The following is a 9,524-nucleotide window of genomic DNA, read 5'->3' on the forward strand; positions in this document are numbered from 1 at the left end:
TATTGGCTAGAATTTTGTTGAGGATTTTTGCATCGAAGTTCACGAGGGATATAGGTCTGTAATTTTCTTTTCTTGTGGTGTCTTTACCTGGTTTTGGTATCAGGGATATGGTGGCTACGTAGAATGAGTTTGGTAGTATTCCGTCCTTTTCTATGGTCTGAAATACCTTTAGTAGTAGTGGTGTTAACTCTTCTCTGAACGTTTGGTAGAACTCTGCAGTGAGGCCGTCCTGGTCCAGGGCTTTTTTTTGTTGTTGTTGTTGGGAGTTTTTTGATTACCTTTTCAATCTTTTCTTTTGTTATGGGTCTATTTAGTTATTGTACCTCTGTTTGTGTTAGTTTAGGTAGGTACTGTGTTTCTAGGAATTCATCCATTTCTTCTAGGTTTTCAAATTTGTTTGAATATACTTTTTCATAGTAATCTGATATGATTCTTTTAATTTCAGTTGGGTCTGTTGTAATATCGCCCATCTCATTTCTTATTCAGGTTATTTGCTTCCTCTCCTGTTTTTCTTTTGTCAGTTTGGCCAATGGTTTATCAATTTTGTTGAGTTTTTCAAAAAACCATCTTTTGGTCTTGTTAATTCTTTCGATTGTTTTTCTGTTTTCTATTTCATTAGTTCAGCTCTAATTTTTATTATTTGTTTTCTTCTGGTGCCTGTGGGTTTCTTTTGTTCCTCTCTTTCTATTTGTTCAAGTTGTAGGGATAGCTCTTTGATTTTGGCCCTGTCTTCTTTTCGGATGTGTGCATTTATTGATATAAATTGGCCTCTGAGCACCGATTTTGCTGTGTCCCAATGATTCTGATAGGAAGTGTTTTCATTCTCATTGGCTTCTCTGAATTTCTTTATTCCTTCCTTAATGTCTTCTATACTCCAGTCTTCTTTGAGCAGGGTATTGTTCAGTTTCCAAGTGTTTGATTTCTTTTCCCTGCTTTTCCTGTTATTGATTTCCACTTTTATGTCCTTATGGTCAGAGAAGATGCTTTGTAATATTTCAATATTTTGGATTCTGCTAAGGTTTGCTTTATGACTTAATATGTGGTCTATTCTAGAGAATGTTCCATGTGCACTAGAAAAGAAAGTATAGTTGGTTGTTGTTGGGTGGAGTGTTCTGTATATGTCTACGAGGTCAAGTTGGTTGATTGTGGCATTTAGATCGTCTGTGTCTTTATTGATCTTCTTTCTGGATGTTCTGTCCTCCACCGAAAGCGGTATGTTGAAGTCTCCTACTATAATTGTGGAGCTGTCTATCTCACTTTTCAATGCTGATAGAGTTTGTTTTATGTATCTTGCAGCCCTGTCATTGGGTGCATAAATATTTAATATGGTTATATCCTTCTGGTATATTGTCCCTTTAAGCATTATATAGTGTCCTTCCTCATCCTTTATGATGGATTTAACTTTAAAGCCTATTTTGTCAGAAATTAATATTGCCACTCCTGCTCTTTTTTGATTGTTGTTTGCTTGATATATTTTTTTTCCAACCTTTGAGTTTTAGTTTGTGTCTCTAAGTTTAAGGTGTGTCTCTTGTAGGCAGCATATAGACGGATCTTGTTTTTTAATCCATTCTGCCACTCTCTGTCTCTTTATTGGTGCATTTGGTCCGTTTACTTTCAGGGTAACTATGGATAGGTATGAATTTAGTGCTATCATTTTGATGTCTTTTTTTGTGTTATTCACAGTTTCTTTTTCCCACTTAATTTTATGTGCTGAGTAGATTATATATTGTCCTTTCTTCATATTTGTTGTTGTTGGTTTTGTTCCTGCTGAGTCTGTATTTTTCCTTTGTATTTTATTTTGTTGAGTAGGATAGTTTGTCTCCTTTGTGGTTACCTTGTTTTTTACCCCTAGTTTTCTAAATTTAAACCTAACTTTTATTTCTTTATATTGCCGTATCTTCCTCTCCATATGGAAAGTGTATGATTATATTTCTTAGTCCCTCTTTATTATTCTAATGTTGTCTTCTTTTATATAATAACATCGCTGTTACCCTGTTTTGAGCTTTTTTTTTATAATCTTGCTTTGTTTTTTTGGATCTCCCTGTCTGGGTAGACTTCTGGTTGCTCTGCCCAGTGTTCTAGTCTTGGGTTGATACCTGATATTATTGATTTTCTAACCAAAGAACTCCCTTTAGGATTTCTTGTAGTTTTGGTTTGGTTTTTATGAATTCCCTCAACTTGTGTTTATCTGGAAATGTCTTAATTTCACCTTCATATTTAAGAGACAGTTTTGATGGATATATGATTCTTGGCAGGCAATTTTTTTTCTTCACTTTTTAAATATGTCATCCCATTGCCTTCTTGCCTGCATGGTTCCTGCCGAGTAGTCCGAGCTTATTCTCATTGGCTCTCCTTTGTAGGTGAGTTTTCTTTTATCCCTTGCTGCTCTTATAATTGTCTCTTTATCTTTGGTTTTGGCAAGTTTGATTATAATATGTCTTGGTGACTTTCTTTTAACGCCTACCTTGAGTGGAGTTCGATGAGCATGTTGGATAGATATCTTTTCATCTTTCTTGATATCAGGGAAGTTTTCTGCCAACTAATCTTCAACAATTCTCTCTGTATTTTCTGTTATCCCTCCCTGTTCTGGTGCTCCAGTCACTGGTAGGTTATTTCTCTTGATAGAGTCCCACATGAGAATCACCTGGGGACCTTTTAGGACCAAGGTTCCTGGGCTCTAACCCCTTAGAGATTCTGATTTAATTAATCTTGGGTGGAGCCCTAGTGTCATTATTTTAAAAGCTCCGCAGATGACTAATGTGCAGCCAGGAATGAGAATCCCTGGTGTAAGATTTCATCACCAAGCGCAGTGTTTAGCTGATGAATAAAAAGGTACATCAAGTTGCAGATAAAAGCTCTTTAGTTGGGTAATGCATAGGCCAAATAACTTGATTTTCTACTTCCTCCTTCTCTAGACCTTCCCAGATTCTCTGCGCACTGGTTTGCTGTCCTTTACAAGATTTGCATCTCTTTAAAGCATTTTCTTTCCCATTGCTTCTGCAATTATTTTGATGAGTGTGGTAGAGAGGAGCTTAGAGATCATCAGTTACTAATAATCCTGGCCAAGCCTTAAAATTAACACTCATATCCACAAGAGAAAAGGGAGCTTATTTTAATATTTAAAGTATGACATTTGTTCTAAGGGCTTGCTTTCAGCCTGCTTCCTGTCCTCCAGAACTAGCTTCTCATTAGGCTCATCTGTAGAGTAGCTGAATTGCTGAGTGCCAAATTTTGCCATTGCCTATATCTCAGCTTTTGAGTTATATCCAAGGTCAAGCCCATTGTTGTCACGTTGATTCTGAGTCATAGCCACTCAAAGGGTTTCTAAGGCTGTAAATCTTTATTGAAGCACACTGTTACATCTTTCTTCTGCAGAGTGGCTAATGGATTCAAACCACCAACCTTTTGGTTAGCAGTTGATCACTTTAACCACTGTGCCACCAGGGCTCCTTAACCCAAAGCCAACCAAACCCATTGTCATCTAGTTGATTCTGACTCATAGCGACCCTATCAGACAGCAGAACTGCCCCGTAGGGTTTCCAAGGAGTAGCTAGTGGATTCAAACTACTGTCCTTTTGGTTAGAAGCTGAGCTCTTAACTACTGTGCCACTAGGGCTCCTTACCCAAGGCAGTGGTTCCTAATCTTGGCTGCGTGTTGGAATCGCCTGGAGAACTTTAACAGAGCTGCACCCCCAGATATTCTTATTTAATTGGTCTGCAGTGTGGGTCTAGCACCTGCATTTTTTTCCCTTTTTTAAATAAATTTTATTGTGCTTCAGATGAAAGTTTACAGTGCAAATTAGTTTCTCATTCAAAAATTTATACATAAATTGTTTTGTGACATTGGTCGCAATCCTCGCAACGTGTCAGCACTCTCCTCCTTTCCCTTTATGCCTTAGGTTCCCCGTGTCCATTTGTCCAGTTTTCCTGTCCCTTTCTGCCTTCTTTTTTTAAAATAATTTTTATTGTGCTTTAAGTGAGAGTTTACAAATCAAGTCAGTCTCTCATACAAAAATTTATATACACCTTGCTATATACTCCTAGTTGCTCTTCCCCTGATGAGACAACACACTCCTTCCCTCCACTCTCTATTTTCGTGTCCATTCAGACAGCTTCTGATTCTGACCCCCTCGCCTTCTCATCTCCCCTCCATACAGGAGCTTCCCACATAGTCTCATGTGTCTACTCGATCCAAGAACCTCACTCTTCACCAGTATTATTTTGTATCCCTTAATCCAGTCTAATCCCTGTCTGAAGCATTGGCTTTGGTAATGGTTCCAATCTTGGGCTAACAGAAGGTCTGGGGACCATGACCTACGGGGTCCTTTTATTCTCAGTCAGACCATTAAGTCTGGTCTTTTTACCAGAATTTGAGGTCTGCACCCCTTTGCTCTCCTGCTCCCTCAGGGGTTCTCTGTTGTGTTCCTTGTCAGGGCAGGCATCCGTTGTAGCTGGGCACCTTCTAGTTCTTCTGGTCTCAGGCTGATGTAGTCTCTGGTTTATGTGGCCCTTTCTGTCTCTTGGGCTCGTAATTACCTTGTGTCTTTGGTGTTCTTCATCCTCCTTTGCTCCAGGTGGGTTGAGACCAATTAATGCATCTTAGATGGCTGCTTGCTAGCGTTTAAGACCCCAGACGCCACTCTCCAAAGTAGGATGCAGAATGTTATCCTAACAGACTTTATTATGCCAATTGACTTATATGTCCCCTGAAACCATGGCCCCCAAACCCCTGCCTCTGCTACACTGGCCTTTGAAGCGTTTAGTTTATTCAGGAAACTTCTTTGGTTTTGGTTTAGTCCAGTTGTAGCATCTGAATTTTTAAAAGACCCCCAGAGTGATTCCAGTGTGCAGCCAGGGTTGTGATCCTTTGATTAGGCTGTGGTTCCTAAACTTGTCTGCACATTAAAATCACCCAAACCAAACCCACTGCTGTTGAGTCAATTCCAACTCATAGTGACCCTATAGGACAGAGTAGAACTGCCCCACAGGATTTCCAAGGAGGACCTGGTGGATTCGAACTGCTGACCTTTTGGTTAGCAGCTGTAGCACTTAACCACTATGCCACCAGGGTTTCCAAAATCACCCAGGGATCTTTTAAACTTCCAAGGCCAAGACTACACCCCTGATCAATAAAATCATTACACTGTCTACAAGTGGGGCACCAAAAAAAAAAAAAAAAAAAGAACCTGTTGCCGTTGAGTTGATTCCGACTCATAGTGACCCTGCAGGACAGAGTAGAACTGCCGCATAGGGTTTCCAAGGGGCAGCTGGTAGATTCCAACTGCTGACCTTTTGGCTAGCAGTTGAACTCTTAACCACTGCTCCACTAGGGCTCCAGGAGTAGGGCAAGGCAGTGGTAATTTTGAAGTTTCCCCAGTGATTCAGTGTGCAGCCAGCATTGAGAACTACCATGTTAGGCTATTTGATAATGCTATTTGATTATTTTGGGCATGGAAGAGAGAAGAGAGAAGAAAATGATTGTCATTTGCAGAGATTTAGGCCTTCAAACCCTTTACCTTCAAAATGACATTGCCACTTTATAACTTAGAGGGTTACCATTGTCATTTTTCTAAGAAATATATTTCATAGTGGCATACCCATTGATCCCTATACACAATATTCATTTCAGCATTATCCACAATAACCAAAAGGTGAGCACAACTCAAGTGTCCATCAATAGATGAATAGGTAAATAAAATGTGGTATATGCGTACAATGGGATATTACTCAGCCATAAAAAAGGAATCAAGTTCTAACACATGCTGTGACCTGGATGACCCTTGAAAACATTATTGCTGAGTGAATTAAGTCTGACACAAAAGGACAAATATTGTGTGATTCCACTTACATGAAATATCTAGAATAGGTAAATGCATAGAAAGAAATGGTTATTAGTGGTTGTCTTAGGCTGGGTTCTCTAGAGAAGCAAAACCAGTGAAGTGTGTGTGTGTATATATATATAGAGAGAGAGAGAGAGAGAGGAAAGGAGAAGGGAGGAAGAGAGATTTATCTCACAGAAATGGCTCATGTGGTTGTAGAGGCTGGAAAATCCAAAGTCCATGGGTCAGGCGTCAGGCTGGAGGCTTTTCCTGACTCATGTAGCTACAAGGGCTAAGGAACCTAAGTTCAGCAGGTCAGACAGTAGGCCACTGGCTCATGAGCAGATAAGATGGCAGGTAAGATGGGAGGCTGCTGTCTCAAGCCCCAAGAACTGGAGGTCAGATGATGATGAGCCAGATGCAGGATCCACAGCAAGCGAGGTTTGCCAGAACTTGCATATATATATATTGGACGCAGGCCACACCCCTAAGAGGAAACTCCCCTTACAACTGATTGGCGATCACATCAGATCACATCATGGAGGATGACTACATCATTATACAACTGCCAAATTGCATCATTACATAACTGTCAAACTACATCATTATATAACTGTCAAACCACTGAGAATTACAGCCCAGCCAAGTTGACACAACAACCTTAACCATCACAGTGGTTAATGAGGGAAGGAGAGAATGGGGAATTATTGCTGAAGGGGTACTGAAAAACTTTTGGAAATAGATAATGATGATTACAGAACATGGTCAATATGATTAATGCCATTGAATTATATATTTAAAATGGTTAAAAGGGCGAATTTTATGTTATATATATTTTACCATAATGAAAAAATGGCATGCATATAAATGCAGTCTTGAGCCATTTGAAGCTTCCTTAACCATTGCCATCAAGTTGATTCTGACTTATAGTGACCCTATAGGAGAGAGTAGAACTGCTGCATAGGGTTTCCAAGGCTGTAATCTTTACGGAAGCAGACTGTCACATCCTTTCTCCCACGGAGCGGTTGGTGGGTTCGGACTGCCGACCTTTCAGTTAGCAGCCAAGTGCTTTATCCGCTGTCCCACCAGGGCTCCTTAAAGCTCACTTAGAGCTCACCAGTTAATACAAGTGCAAAGAGACAATTGAAATGAAATACAACGATAATGTCTGGGACTTAAAATTTTGCCATCAGCTGATTCTATTTCTCAAATAGATGTATTTCTACATTTCCCATTGTTTTTCCTCAAAGGAGACAAAGCGGGGTGGCAATACTCACCTCCAGCCCAGAGCCACACGATGGAGGAGCATGTAAATATCCTGTGTCCATTCATAACTGTTAGGTATCCTTAGGGTGCATGGAGGGGAAAGACCTTTGCTCTGAGGACCTAAAAAAGGAATTTAAATATTTAAAGGGGTCAGTCTTTACCCCTTGCGTTTCCCGATAACCTTTACTTGTTGTAAGCAAACCAAGGAATATCTAAGCAGGAGAGAGGGCTATATTATACTTAGCTGTTAACTAGTCAAGGAACCCTGGTTGCACAGTGGTTAAGTGCTCGGCTGCTAACCGAAAGGTTGCTGGTTCAAACCCTTTATGGAAGTTGGCTTCTATAAAGATTCACAGCCTTGGAAACCCTATGGGGCAGTTCTACTCTGTCCTACAGGGTCATTATGAGTTGAGATCTACTCGATGGCAGTAGGTTTGGTTTTTGGGGTTAAATAGTCTGTCTCCCAACTAAACTGTAAGGTTTGAGAGGATAGGAGCTATATCTTGTTTATCGCGGTATCTCTGTCTAGCACGTAGCACAGTGTTTAAAATGTGGCAGATGCTCAGAGGCAATATAGCATGCTGCCCAAGAGGATCAGCTTTGGAGTCATGCAGACCTGGGCTTGAATCCTGGCTCCATCACTTAAACATGCTGTGTGACCTTGGGAAAGTTCCTTAACCTCTCTAACCCTCTATTCCTACCCCCAGTCCCTGTAACCCTGTAAAATAAAGGTAATATTTCTTATCTCATGGGATTATTGTGACTGATTGAGTAGAACAATATATGTAAAGCGTTTCACAAATAGCCTGGCACATAGTACAAACCAGTTGCCATTGAGTTGATTCCGACTCATGGTGACCCCACATGTTGCAGAGTAGAACTGTGCTCCATAGGATTTTCAAGGCTGTCACCTTTGGGAGGCAGATCGCCAGCCCTTTCTTTGGAGGTACTTCTGGGTGGGTTCAAATCACCACCCTTTCAGTTAGTAGTTGAGTGCTTAACCGTTTGTGCCATCCAAGGACCCCTTGACACATAGTAAGCCTACATTAAATGCCAGTTATTCTTAATAGATTAATTTTTTGGATGAATAAATGGATGTCATGGCCTACTTTCCCTTCCCACTCTTAAGGAGGTAAACTAGCAAAAACAACCAAATCAATTTGTTTTCTGTAAGGTTTCAACACTTAATTTCAGGCAAACAAAGCCAAACACACGTTGGAGTCCCTTTCCTGTTCGTGTGGGTGTTTGCTAGCAATTATGTTATAGTCACATATTACAACTGGAAGTAAAAAGTTTCAATACAGTTTGAAGAAAAAGGAAGTGTAGAAAACAGACAAGGAAGGCCATCCCTCTCATTTTGTCACCCTCATAATATTGGTTGCTAAAATAACCCACTTGTCAGATCCCTTTGTACTACTGTGAGAAGTGCTAATTGAAGACATATTTTCTGAAAATAACCGTGATGAGGTGTCATGAATTAAGGGCTTCAGTACAGAAGTGATGGAGTTCCCTTCTAGGTGGAATAGCTCAGGATTGTAAGTTGCCCAGAACATCTACTGGCTTGCCTTTTAGATCTCCTAAAAGGAAACTTACTTAAAGGGGTGTTTTTTTTTTTTTATTTTTGTTTTTGTACTATTAATGCAGTATGGGATCCTGGACTGGATCTTGGAACAGAAAAAGAACCCCACCCGGTAGGACAGAGTAGAGCTGCCCCATAGAGTTTCCAAGGAGCGCCTGGCGGATTAGAAAAAGAACACTAGTGGAAAACTGGTGTAACCTGAATAAAGTCTGTAGTTTAGGAAATGATTTTGTACCAAGTTCAGTTTTATGTTGTGATAATTGTACTGTAATTATGTAAGATGTTAACATTGGGGGAGGCTGGGTAAAGGGTACAGAGGAACTCTCTGTACTATATTTATAATTCTGTAAATCTAAAAGTATTTCAAAATGCAAAGTTAAGAAAAATGAAACGTAGTCTTTTAAAAGCTAAACATACATACAAAATAAGCTAAACATACTGATAATTTTGGAACAATCAGGTTCTGGGCAGGTGTTGAGGCCAGGGTTCCAGAAGAGAATAGTACTCACCCGTATACAGACATACATGTTAGATGTTTGATTGTAAATACTGCCTAGGATAAAGGGACAAGGGGAGATATTATGTAGCAATTCCTTTTCAAATAATAAACTTCTGATTTTATCAGAAGACAGTTCCTCTCTCTCGGTATAACCTGTTCAAAACACAGCAGCCTGATTCAAAAGACATCCATATATAAGTTTTCTTAAACTCTCATCTTGGAGTTGTTTGGTCTGCTTGTGTTTGAAGTCGATTCTCATTGTAGTGCTAAATCTGCAGTGGTAATCCTGTTCCAGTAGGTGCCCTGAACAAAAGTGAGGAGGGAGAAGAGGAATGACCCAGCCATTTTAAAGCACCAGCCC

This window comes from Elephas maximus, chromosome X (genome assembly GCF_024166365.1).
Source record: "Elephas maximus indicus isolate mEleMax1 chromosome X, mEleMax1 primary haplotype, whole genome shotgun sequence".
NCBI lineage: Eukaryota > Metazoa > Chordata > Mammalia > Proboscidea > Elephantidae > Elephas > Elephas maximus.